This window comes from Dama dama, chromosome 30 (assembly GCF_033118175.1).
Source record: "Dama dama isolate Ldn47 chromosome 30, ASM3311817v1, whole genome shotgun sequence".
Lineage (NCBI taxonomy): Eukaryota > Metazoa > Chordata > Mammalia > Artiodactyla > Cervidae > Dama > Dama dama.
The window spans coordinates 79575077-79585018 of NC_083710.1; the positions used below are offsets into that span (position 1 = coordinate 79575077).

A 9942-nucleotide genomic window follows, 5' to 3' on the forward strand; every position below is an offset into this window, starting at 1 on the left:
CTTCTATCTGTACAAAACTAAATACTAGTCTGATCAAAAGCAATCAGAGGTGCACACACCTTTATAGGATCTGGTACTCCTGAATGATCTGGTGGACAACAGACCAGCATTTTACTGGAAGGATACTAATAATCTCGTTTGCCCATTTCCAAACCTTTGGCCATTTTCCTAGCATACCTATTTTGCAATGTGTAAGGGGGTCCCTGAGAGTGAGTTCACACCCAACTTGGTGGGGGAGGAAACTCACTCAATCCTGACCTCACCTGGGATCTGGTCCAGCCTGTCTCTCATGGGCCAAGCTAAACTCATCCTACCAGTTGACCTCCTTGCAAGGCCACTTGAGACCCACTTGAGCCACATCTACATCCCTCCATGCGTCCTAAGTGCATGCTAAGTTGCTTCGGTTGTGTCCGACTCTGTGTGCCAGCATGGACTGAAGCTCCTCTGTCTGTGGGATTCTCCAGGCAAGAATACTGGAGTGGGTTGCCATGCCCTCCTTCAGGGGATCTTCCTGACCCAGGGATCGAACCCACGCCTCTCACGTCTACCTTCACTGGCAGGCGGGTTCTTTACCACTAGCACCACCTGGGAAGCCTGACATCTACATCCCTGGGGACCCACAGTTACTTGATGCCTGAGGGGGGGAACAGACCCTCTGCCGTGGTTCCAGCATTCTCCTTCTCAGAGTTCGCCACTTGGTCTTATTTAATGCACTTGTGAAAGTGCTGAATGTGGTAACTGATCACCCACAGCTGGCCCTCAAACTCCACATCCGCTTCCTTGGTTCCGAGTTGGGAAAACCAATATCTGCTCCTTTAGTAATATACTTCCTCGCTCATTCTATGACATAGGCAGATAACAGCTCACAATGGGGCAGAAAGAGGATTTAGCAGAATAGACATTTAACAATATTTGAAACATTTATTCAACTTGAGTGCCTTTTATATGTTCGGCTTTACAGTAAGAGCTTAGATAGATTTTTTTTTTTTTTCTAAGAGTCAACCTGGGACTTCCCTGGTGGTCCAGTGGCTAAGACTCTGCATTCCCAATGCAGGGGGCCCAGGTTCAATCCCTGGCCAGGAAACTAGATCCCGCATGCCTATGACTAAGAGTTCTCACGCTGCAACTAAGACTTGGTGCAGTCAAATAAATATTTTTTTCTTTTTAAAAAGGGTCAACCTTCCCATTCTAATGGGGATGATAGCCAGGAAAGCAGATAACTAGCAAACTAATGATCTGAGACGGGCCACTGCCATGCATGGCCTTCTGATATCCCATCTTTTAAAGGCTTGTCCCTTGGCCCAGATGCCCCCTAGCTAGAAGCTCTTCAAGAGCCCAGTCTCTGAGTTACCTGAGTATCTGTTGTTGTGCCCAGTAAGGACTTGTTGGGACAGGCCATTGCTACGTGGGCAGAGTCTTCCTAGTCTCAGCCTGGAAATTCTGTGAGTCATAGTTGTGTCAGTTACTATGCTTTGGGGGAAACCTGGGTTTGATTAGGAGAAAAGAGCACAGGGTCCTGGGGTGATATTATGGGTTAATCGTGTCCTCCCAGAAAGGATGTGTTGAAATCCTACCCCCGCCCCCCGTCCTTCCCTGGCCCCACCTCACAATGTGTCCTTATTTGGAAATAGGGTCCTTGCAGACGTAATTAGCTAAGTTAAGGGTATACTGGCGTTAGGTGGACCCTGTTCCAACAGGACTGGCGTCTTCATTAGAAGAGGAGAGAGCCACGTGAGGACAGAGACCAAACGGGAGATGCCACGTCACAACTAAGAGCGCCTGGAGTGAGGCCCCTGCTGGCCAAGGACGGCCAGCAAATCCCGAGAAGCTGGGAGAGGCGAGGAAGGACCCATCTCCGCAGTTTCAGAGGTGCCCTGATTTTGGATTACTAGCCTCCAAAACTGTGAGAGAACATGTTTCCGTTATTTTAAGCCTCCCTTCACCCCCCGCTGCCCATTTTGTGGCGACCTGCTTCAGCGGCTCTAGGAAACTCAAACAGCCGGCATCCAGTAACCTCCCATATTCAGCAGGTAATGAAACAGGCCCTCTGGTGTTCCAGTGGGTGCAGCTCTGTGCTTCCAGGGCAGAAGGCGTGGGTTCAATCCCTGGCTGGGGAACTCAGCTTCCACAGGCCATGCAGATCCAATAAAAGAATTTTTTTTTTTTTTTTTTTTAGTTATTAAAAAATTAAACAAAAAAAATGAAGTGGGAACAGAATTGAAATTAAAATGTCCACCTGAGGGAGCTCTAGAGCCTTCGCTCCCTCATTCCTATTTTGACGCGAGCCTAGATGAGGGATGAATAATAGCTGTTTTCCTGGGGGTGACTCTCTTAATCACCTTTCAAAATGATTTTGCTTATTTTCAGTTTCTGTGCTATTGAAATATGGATTCAGACCACGAGTGCCTTTATCGCACGGAAGGCTTTTGACCCGAGGTGTTTGGTTAAAAGGGCAGGACTTTGAGGGCGACAGACGCTGACTGACCCGCTAACCCACTGCGACCGTCCTAGCCAGGGCTGGGCGCTGGGCCAGTGTGATCGATGGCAGCTTTAGTGAAGGAGACTTGTCTGTGCTGCCTGCAGCTTTTGAGCATGGGGTATTCCCAGGGGACAGGAAGAGCTTTTGGGGGGTATTTTTTCAGGGGACAGGAAGCCACCAATCTACTATTCTCTGTAAATTACTATCTGGACTGACAGCAGAGATGTTTTCTCAGTCTGTCCAGTACTTCCTGCCAAGCCTCTGCGGTGTTTGATTTTCTTAGCCACTCACTTCTTCTTGAAGCTCTGGCGGCTCTCAGCGTGGTTCCCAGACCACCAGCAGCAGCAGCATCTAAAAACTTGTTAGAAGCCCACATTTTCAGGCCCAGGCCCAGGCCCACTGGACTGGAAACTCTGCAGGGGGGTGGGGGCCACCCGGGAAGCTGAGGTTAAATGAGCCATCAAGGTGACTCTGAAGCTCCCTGATTGTCTGAAAACCAAGGCTTGAATCTGTTGCCATCTGCTCAGAGCCTTGTCTTAAGGGACTTACCAATCTTTCTAGCTGCTTCTTCACTTCTGTAACATCTTACAGAGAGGCCACAATGAATTTTTTGGCCAACTCAGTACATATTGACTCACTGGGAAAAAACCTGATGATGGGAAAGATGGAGGGCAGGAGGAGAAGGGAGCGACAGAGGATGAGATGGTTGGATGGTGTTATCAACACAATGGACATGAGTTTGAGCAAACTCTGGGAGACAGTGAAGGACAGGGAAGCCTGGCAGAGTCAACTTAGCGACTGAACAATGAACAACAATACATATAGTTTTGGGCTCTGGGTCTCATTCTGTTTTTGTTTTTCTCTCCACACCATGACCTACTCATGCAGCTGTATGAACCTCTTATTCATTGCTAACTGCCTTGCAGCCCCCACGGCATGCACCCAGCACAGTTGGTCTGTCCTTCCCTTTGATATGACTGGTCTGACTCCAACAGCCTGCTTCCACAAACTGCTGGGATGCATCCTTGTACACCTTCTCTTGCAGACTGGGGTAAACTTCCTGAGTTGCATGCAGGCGTGGGATTTCAGACTGATGGGGTGTACACACAGGAGCTTTGCTGAGCTCTGCTGAGCTGCTCTCCAGAAGACGGCGGAGTCTACCTGCCCATCTGCGTTGCGTGCTAATTTCCACCTCCTTAGATCTTTCTCAACAATTGCAATCATCTGACTTTCTAATTTTTCCTATGGTGTGGGTGTACAGGGGGATTCTCCTTTTACATAATTCGCATTTCTCTAACAGTGAGGTTGGGTTTCCCTGGTGGCTCAGTGGCAAAAAACCTGCCCTCTAATGCAGGAGATGCAGGTTCAATCCCTGGGTCAGGAAGATCCCTTAGAGTAGGAAATGGCAACCCATTCCAGTGTTCTTGCCTGGGAAATCCCATGGACATAGGAGCCTGTTGAGCCACAGTCCATGGGTTGCAAGAGTTGGACATGACTTAGCAGCTAAACAATACTGAGATTGAGCGTGTCGTCATATTTCCTCTTGGCCTATTGTTCTACCGGATTTCTGACTTTTTTGGTTAGTTTCCTTGTATATTCTAGATAAGATGTCAATACGCTTTACTGTAAAGGCCCAGGCAGTATTTTAGGCTTTGCCGGCCATATGCTGTCTGTTGCACCAATCCAACTGTGCCACTGTAGCATGTAGCAGCCATAGATGGCGCGTGGTGAATGAGTGGGGCTGTGTTCCAGTAAAGATTTGCCTACAAAACAGGTGGCAAAGCTGAATTTGGCCTGTGAACCACGGTTTTATTGACCTCTGTTCTAGATATGACTTCCTTGTTGGATTTTGACATCACAGTTCTCTTCTCCTGCTGTCTGTGGTGTCCTTGGTTGATTATTTCATTTTGATGGGTTCAAATCCATCTGTTTTTGTCTCACAGTTTAGAATTTATGACGTTCTTCTCAACCTCAAGATAACAAATGTATCTGATTTTTTTCCCTCTTGGTTTTATGTTTTTCATTCATTCGTTCAGTCACTAAGTCATGTCCGACTCTTTGCAATCCCATGGACTGTAGCCCTCCAGGCTCCACTGTCCATGGGATTTCCCAGGCAAGAATACTGGAGTGGGTTGCCATTTCGTTCTCCAGGGGATCTTTCCAGATCAGGGATCAAACCCACGGCTCCTGCATTGGCTTGTGCATTCTTTACCACTGAGCCACTATGGAAGCCCTTTATATTTTTATCTTTCACACTTTAGACTATCCAAAATTGACCCTTATGTGTGATGTCTATTTTTCTCTATATAGTAAATTGGTTTCCTAACGCCACGGATTTGTGGTGTTGAGAATCATACATCAGTTCCCATATGTAAATGACTCTGTTTTCATTCTGTCCCACCAGCTTATTTATCTGTTGCTCTGCCAACACCACATTGTTTTCTGGGCTTTGTCCTGTTTTGTTTTTTCACTATGGCTTTGTAGTAGATCTTCATATCTTACAGTGTGATTCTTGTCATGTTTCCTTTCAAAAGCCCATGAATCCACGTCTATTTCAACAATGCAGACTTTATGCCTTTTCTGCTGCCATTTGGCTTCAAGGCCTTTATAGGAAGAAGCATGAAATATGAAGTCAGGCAAGCTCTAAGAGTCAATTCCCTACTGAACGCTGTTCAGCTGCTATTTCTTGAATACCTGCTGATTTAGGACTCAGTTTCAAGAGCCCCAAACCCGGCTCAAACTATATTAATTAAAAATGTAGACCCAGGGTTTCTCTCTCTGCAGATATTTCCCTTAGAATAATGTTTTTAATCAGATCCAAAACCTCTTCAACTTGTTTTTTGAGAGGACAAGGATAGAATCTGGGTTTCTAACACCACTTTTGAGGCTCTTACTGCTGAAGAAATAAGAAAGAAATTTTTTCCATAGTGCATTAGAACAGAGATGTTAAAACCGATTCTTGAAGCATGCTTTAAATTTATCTAAAACAATGATTATTTGAACAATTTAAATACAAATGTGTGTTCAAATTGATCTGTAATTATTATATTTTGCGCATATCACCCTTTTAACCTGTGCCTAACACAGGTACTTAATTTTTTTCTAATGTAAAAATATTATTGCCTATAAAGGGTTTCCAGAGCCAAATGATGGCAGTGAAAAATTCTTTGGAGGTTACATTGAGAAAATTTATCGGAGGAAATTCCCTGGAGGTCCATTGGTTGGGATTCCACGCTTTCACTGCTAACGGCACAGGTTTGATCTCTGGTTGGGGAACTGAAATTAATTGGAAAAATAGGTTTGGATTATGCCAGAATCCCATGGACTGAGGAGCCTGGCGGGCTACAGTTCATAGGATCGCAAAGAGTCGGACACCACTGAAGCGATTGAGCATAAGCATATGCCATTTCTAAAGTCAACTATTACAGAGTCCTCAATAATATGTTTTGAATTGACTTTGTCTCAGAACTAACTGTTACATAATAAATACATTAACCAGGAAAAAAAAAAAAAAATATATATATATATATAGGGAGTTCCCTGGTCTCAGTTTAGTTCAGTTCAGTCACTCAGTCGTGTCCGACTCCTTGCGACCGCGTTGGTGATGCCATCCAACCATCTCATCCTCTGTCGTCCCCTTTTCCTCCCTGGTCTAGTGGTTAGAATTTGGCACTTTCACTGCTGTGGCCCAGGTTCAATTCCTAGTCAGAAACTGATATCCTGTAAGCTGTGCAGGCAAAAGAAAACAAATAAATACATACAAAAAAGTACATACACATAAATGTATTATACACACACACATGCAAATACTGGCTCATGTAGCTGGAAAGTCCAGTAGATGGCTGTTAGATCTAGGGGTTCAAGCAATATCACTGGGTTCAAGCAATATCACTCTCTCCTTCTATCTGCACCTCTCATCTAGGCTACCTGCATTCTCAGGCAATTTCTTTCCCCAAAGCAGCCTAACTGAACTGAAGCATTCACTCAGTTGTGCCCAACTGTTCAGGACACCATGAACTGGGGCCCATCATGCCCTCCTGTCCATGGGATTCTCCAAGCAAGAATACTGGAATGGGTTGCCATTCCCTTCTCCAGGGGATCTTCCTAATCCAGGTCTCCCACACTGCAGGCAGATTCTTTACCATCTGAGCCACCTTCAATATATTCGAGACTTGTAGTGTCTTTACTGTTCCTAATATTAGAAGAAGCACTTTTCTCATCAAACATTCATATCCACCCCACCAAAGTGGACTCTCATTGTCTGATTGGATGAATCATGGGGGCAGAGAAGGTGGTCACGTGAGTTACAGCCCCTTGGATTTCAAGGGAGGAGCGTTTCCAAAAGCAGAGAACCTGGGCAGACCAAGATGTCCATCTCCTCTCCGCCTGCCCTGTTTCCACAATCCTGACAACTCTGAAGACTGCTGCAGGGGAGGACACTCAGGCTCAAAGAGTTTGTGTCACTTGGAAGAGCCCCACGATCAGCAAGAAGTCAAGCCAGGACTAGCGAGCCAGTCTGTCTGTTCCTGTTAGTCTCTCTTCTACCCCACATGGCCTTGTAGATTATATTGCTGTCGCTTCAAACCCACCGTGGCACCAAGTGAGCCCATTGATTTTCCCAAAATCACATCCGACGTCCCCCATAGATACCGCCATTTCCTGTCTGCAGGTGTGAGATTCTTCCTTGAGTCAAACTTTTCTTTCATCCTCACGGCCAGTCGTTAGTCTCTTCCCTCATCCTGCGCCTGCCACCTCCACACTTGCTCCGGGCTCATCGTCTGACATTCAGATGACGATCCTGTCTCTTTCCCATCCCAGTCCATCCTGCACACAGCCGCATGTTAAACCCCCTATAGTTTCTTTAAAAAAAAAATGCTTTTAAAATATTTAATTGGATGCGCCAGATCTTAGTTGAGGCATGCAGATTCTTAGTTTCAGCATGTGGAATCTAGGTCCCTGACCAGGGAGCAAACCCTGCATTGGGAGCATGGACTCTTAATTCTGGATCACCGCAGAAGTCCCTAGGTTCTTAAAAAAAAAAATTTAATGATTTTTTTGGGGGGAGAGGGTGGTTAAAAGTGTGTCTCAGTTTGTATTACTGCAATCACAGCAGTAATACAAATACAGTAATACAAATGGAGCACAGCAGAGCTCTCGAAAACTCAGGGGCTTAACACAGGGGTATTTATTATTGGCGAGTGTTTATCGGTCAGCTGAGGCTCAGCCAGTCTGGACTGAGCAGGGGGCTCTGCTTCCTGTTGGGGCAGCTTTGTCTCTCCTGCAGGTCTGAGTGGGCAGCTCTGCCCCCCAGGACCTTCCTCCCCCGCCTCCTGTCTCCGGTGGGCTTTGCCAGAGGGTGTTCTCACGGTGATGCAGAAACGCGTGAGACTTCCCAAGGCCTAGAGCTGAAAACTGCCACACTATCATTGGCCAAGCTCAAAGTCAAGGGACCAGGAGAGATACTCGACCTCCGCTGAGCCTGTGGAAGGGTGCAGACACAAAGAAAAGGGGAGACCTGGAGTCATTAACCCCATCTACCGCAGAGTCCACTCTAGACTCTACCATCTGGATTTCAGAGTCTTCCATTGTCTGGTCTCCCTCCAATCATCCATCCAATACCCTTTGGGCTCTTCATCTGGGACGTGATTCATGGACCTTGGGAATCTTATAGAAGCCAGACAAGATTGGGCAATTTCAGACAGCAAACTATATTCACACTGCAGGCCAAACTTAGCCTGCCCCCTGCTTCTTTCCCACCACACACAAAAAAGAGGGGAATTTTATGGGCCCACTTGTTATTGGTAGGCTTTACAAAATAAACAAATGTTAACAGTTTTTTCCTCTAGGAAATAAATTAAGCCAGAGATCTTCTTTATGATTTTTTTTTTGGTAGTTCTTTGGGGAAAAACAAAATCTCAGGGAATTATTTTCTCAATAAACAGTGGCAACAGTTTATTTTTGTTGGCTTGACTTAAATCCTCCCCCACTTTCTTTTTTTGGATTGAGAGATTGACTACAGAAATGAGAAAGAAATAATCTTTTTTATTCTTTTTTTTGTGTGTGTGGTTTCTCTGGCTGGAAAAGAAAAAGTCTGCATTCTTTCTGTATTCAGTGTACTTCAAAGATATAAAAATTTAGATATCAGGGTTATGGTTGTTCTAGATTTCAGTCTATTTATAACTTCCTCATATTTCACATTTGTTTGACCTCAGGTTAAAGGAATGCTTTTGAAAAGTATAACGATTTGATCCTAGCAATGGATGTAGCAAAAATACTGGGGTCAATAAGTTAAATTAAAAGGCTTAAAATAAAAAAGAAGAAGAAAAAGAAGAAGAAAAACTAGACTGCAAACTTTAAGCTTAGGATTACATGACAATAGGAGAATCTCCTAGCTGTGTTCCTATAAAAACTTTGTGGTGTGAAAAATATTTTTCAAAGTTTACCAGAGTAAAGAAAAAAATTTGAATTAGAAGAAATTAATTTCCTAATACTCTGGACTCATTTTCATGGCTTACATAGGCCCCTTCACTAGATTTGTTTTCAGTATTTTTATATATGTATTTTATTTCTTTTAGCTTCCACAGAAGAAAATATATGAGTATTTCCATGTGTGTTGGAGTGTTACAATATAACCTTAAATATATGTTTTAGTAATTTATTGAGAGCAAAGAAAACAAGTTTTAAAGTAGTATGTATATGTATTTGTTAAGAGTGTTGTTCAGTCGCTCAGTCATGTCCAACCCTTTGCAACCCCATGGATATGTGTGTGTGTGTGTATGTGAATTATCTATCCATCTATGGAGATAGAGAGAAATACACACACACAATAGAAAAATGCTTAAGAACCTATCTATAAGGAAACCATCAGAATATTAATAATTACCTTTGAATGTTAACTTTCTCCCCATGCCCCTGTTGATTTATTTCCATATGTTTCAATCAGTCTATAATGAATATATATTGGATACTAAATGGGATTTTAGAAGAGAGAGATGGGCTTCCCTGGTGGCTCAGTGGTAAAGAATCCACCTGCCAATGCAGGAGACATGGGTTTGATCCCTGGTTTGGGAAGATCCCACGTGCCAGGGAGCAGCTAAGACCATGCACCACAAGTGTGGAGCCTGTGCGCTGGAACCTGGGAGCTACAACCACTGAAGTCTGCACCCTGAAGCCCGTGCCCCACAAGAGAAGTCACTGCAATGAGAAGCCTGTGCACAGCCACAAAGAGTAGCCCCAGCTCATCACAACTAGAGAAAAGCCCGCGCAGCAATGAAGACCCAGCACAGTCAAATAGAAAGAAATAAAATTATTTTTAAAAAGAGAGAGAGAGAGATGTAACAGTTGGGCCTTTTCAACCTCTGGAATCCTAAAACTCCTCTAAATTGGAGAAAACTAATGACAAAACCTTCAGAAGAAGCCTGGATTTTGAATGCTGGAAATCATCTGGCTAGCTGTATTGCTTC

The 9942-nt window shown here is 44.5% G+C and overlaps 1 non-coding gene across 1 annotated transcript; it reads left to right on the forward strand.

The window, feature by feature from the left end:
* The first annotated feature begins 1011 nt into the window (after nucleotides 1-1011).
* Nucleotides 1012-1084, forward strand: TRNAG-CCC (transfer RNA glycine (anticodon CCC)). Its single transcript has one exon. It is a non-coding gene; the product is annotated as a tRNA-Gly (tRNA).
* The last annotated feature ends 8858 nt before the right edge of the window (nucleotides 1085-9942 follow it).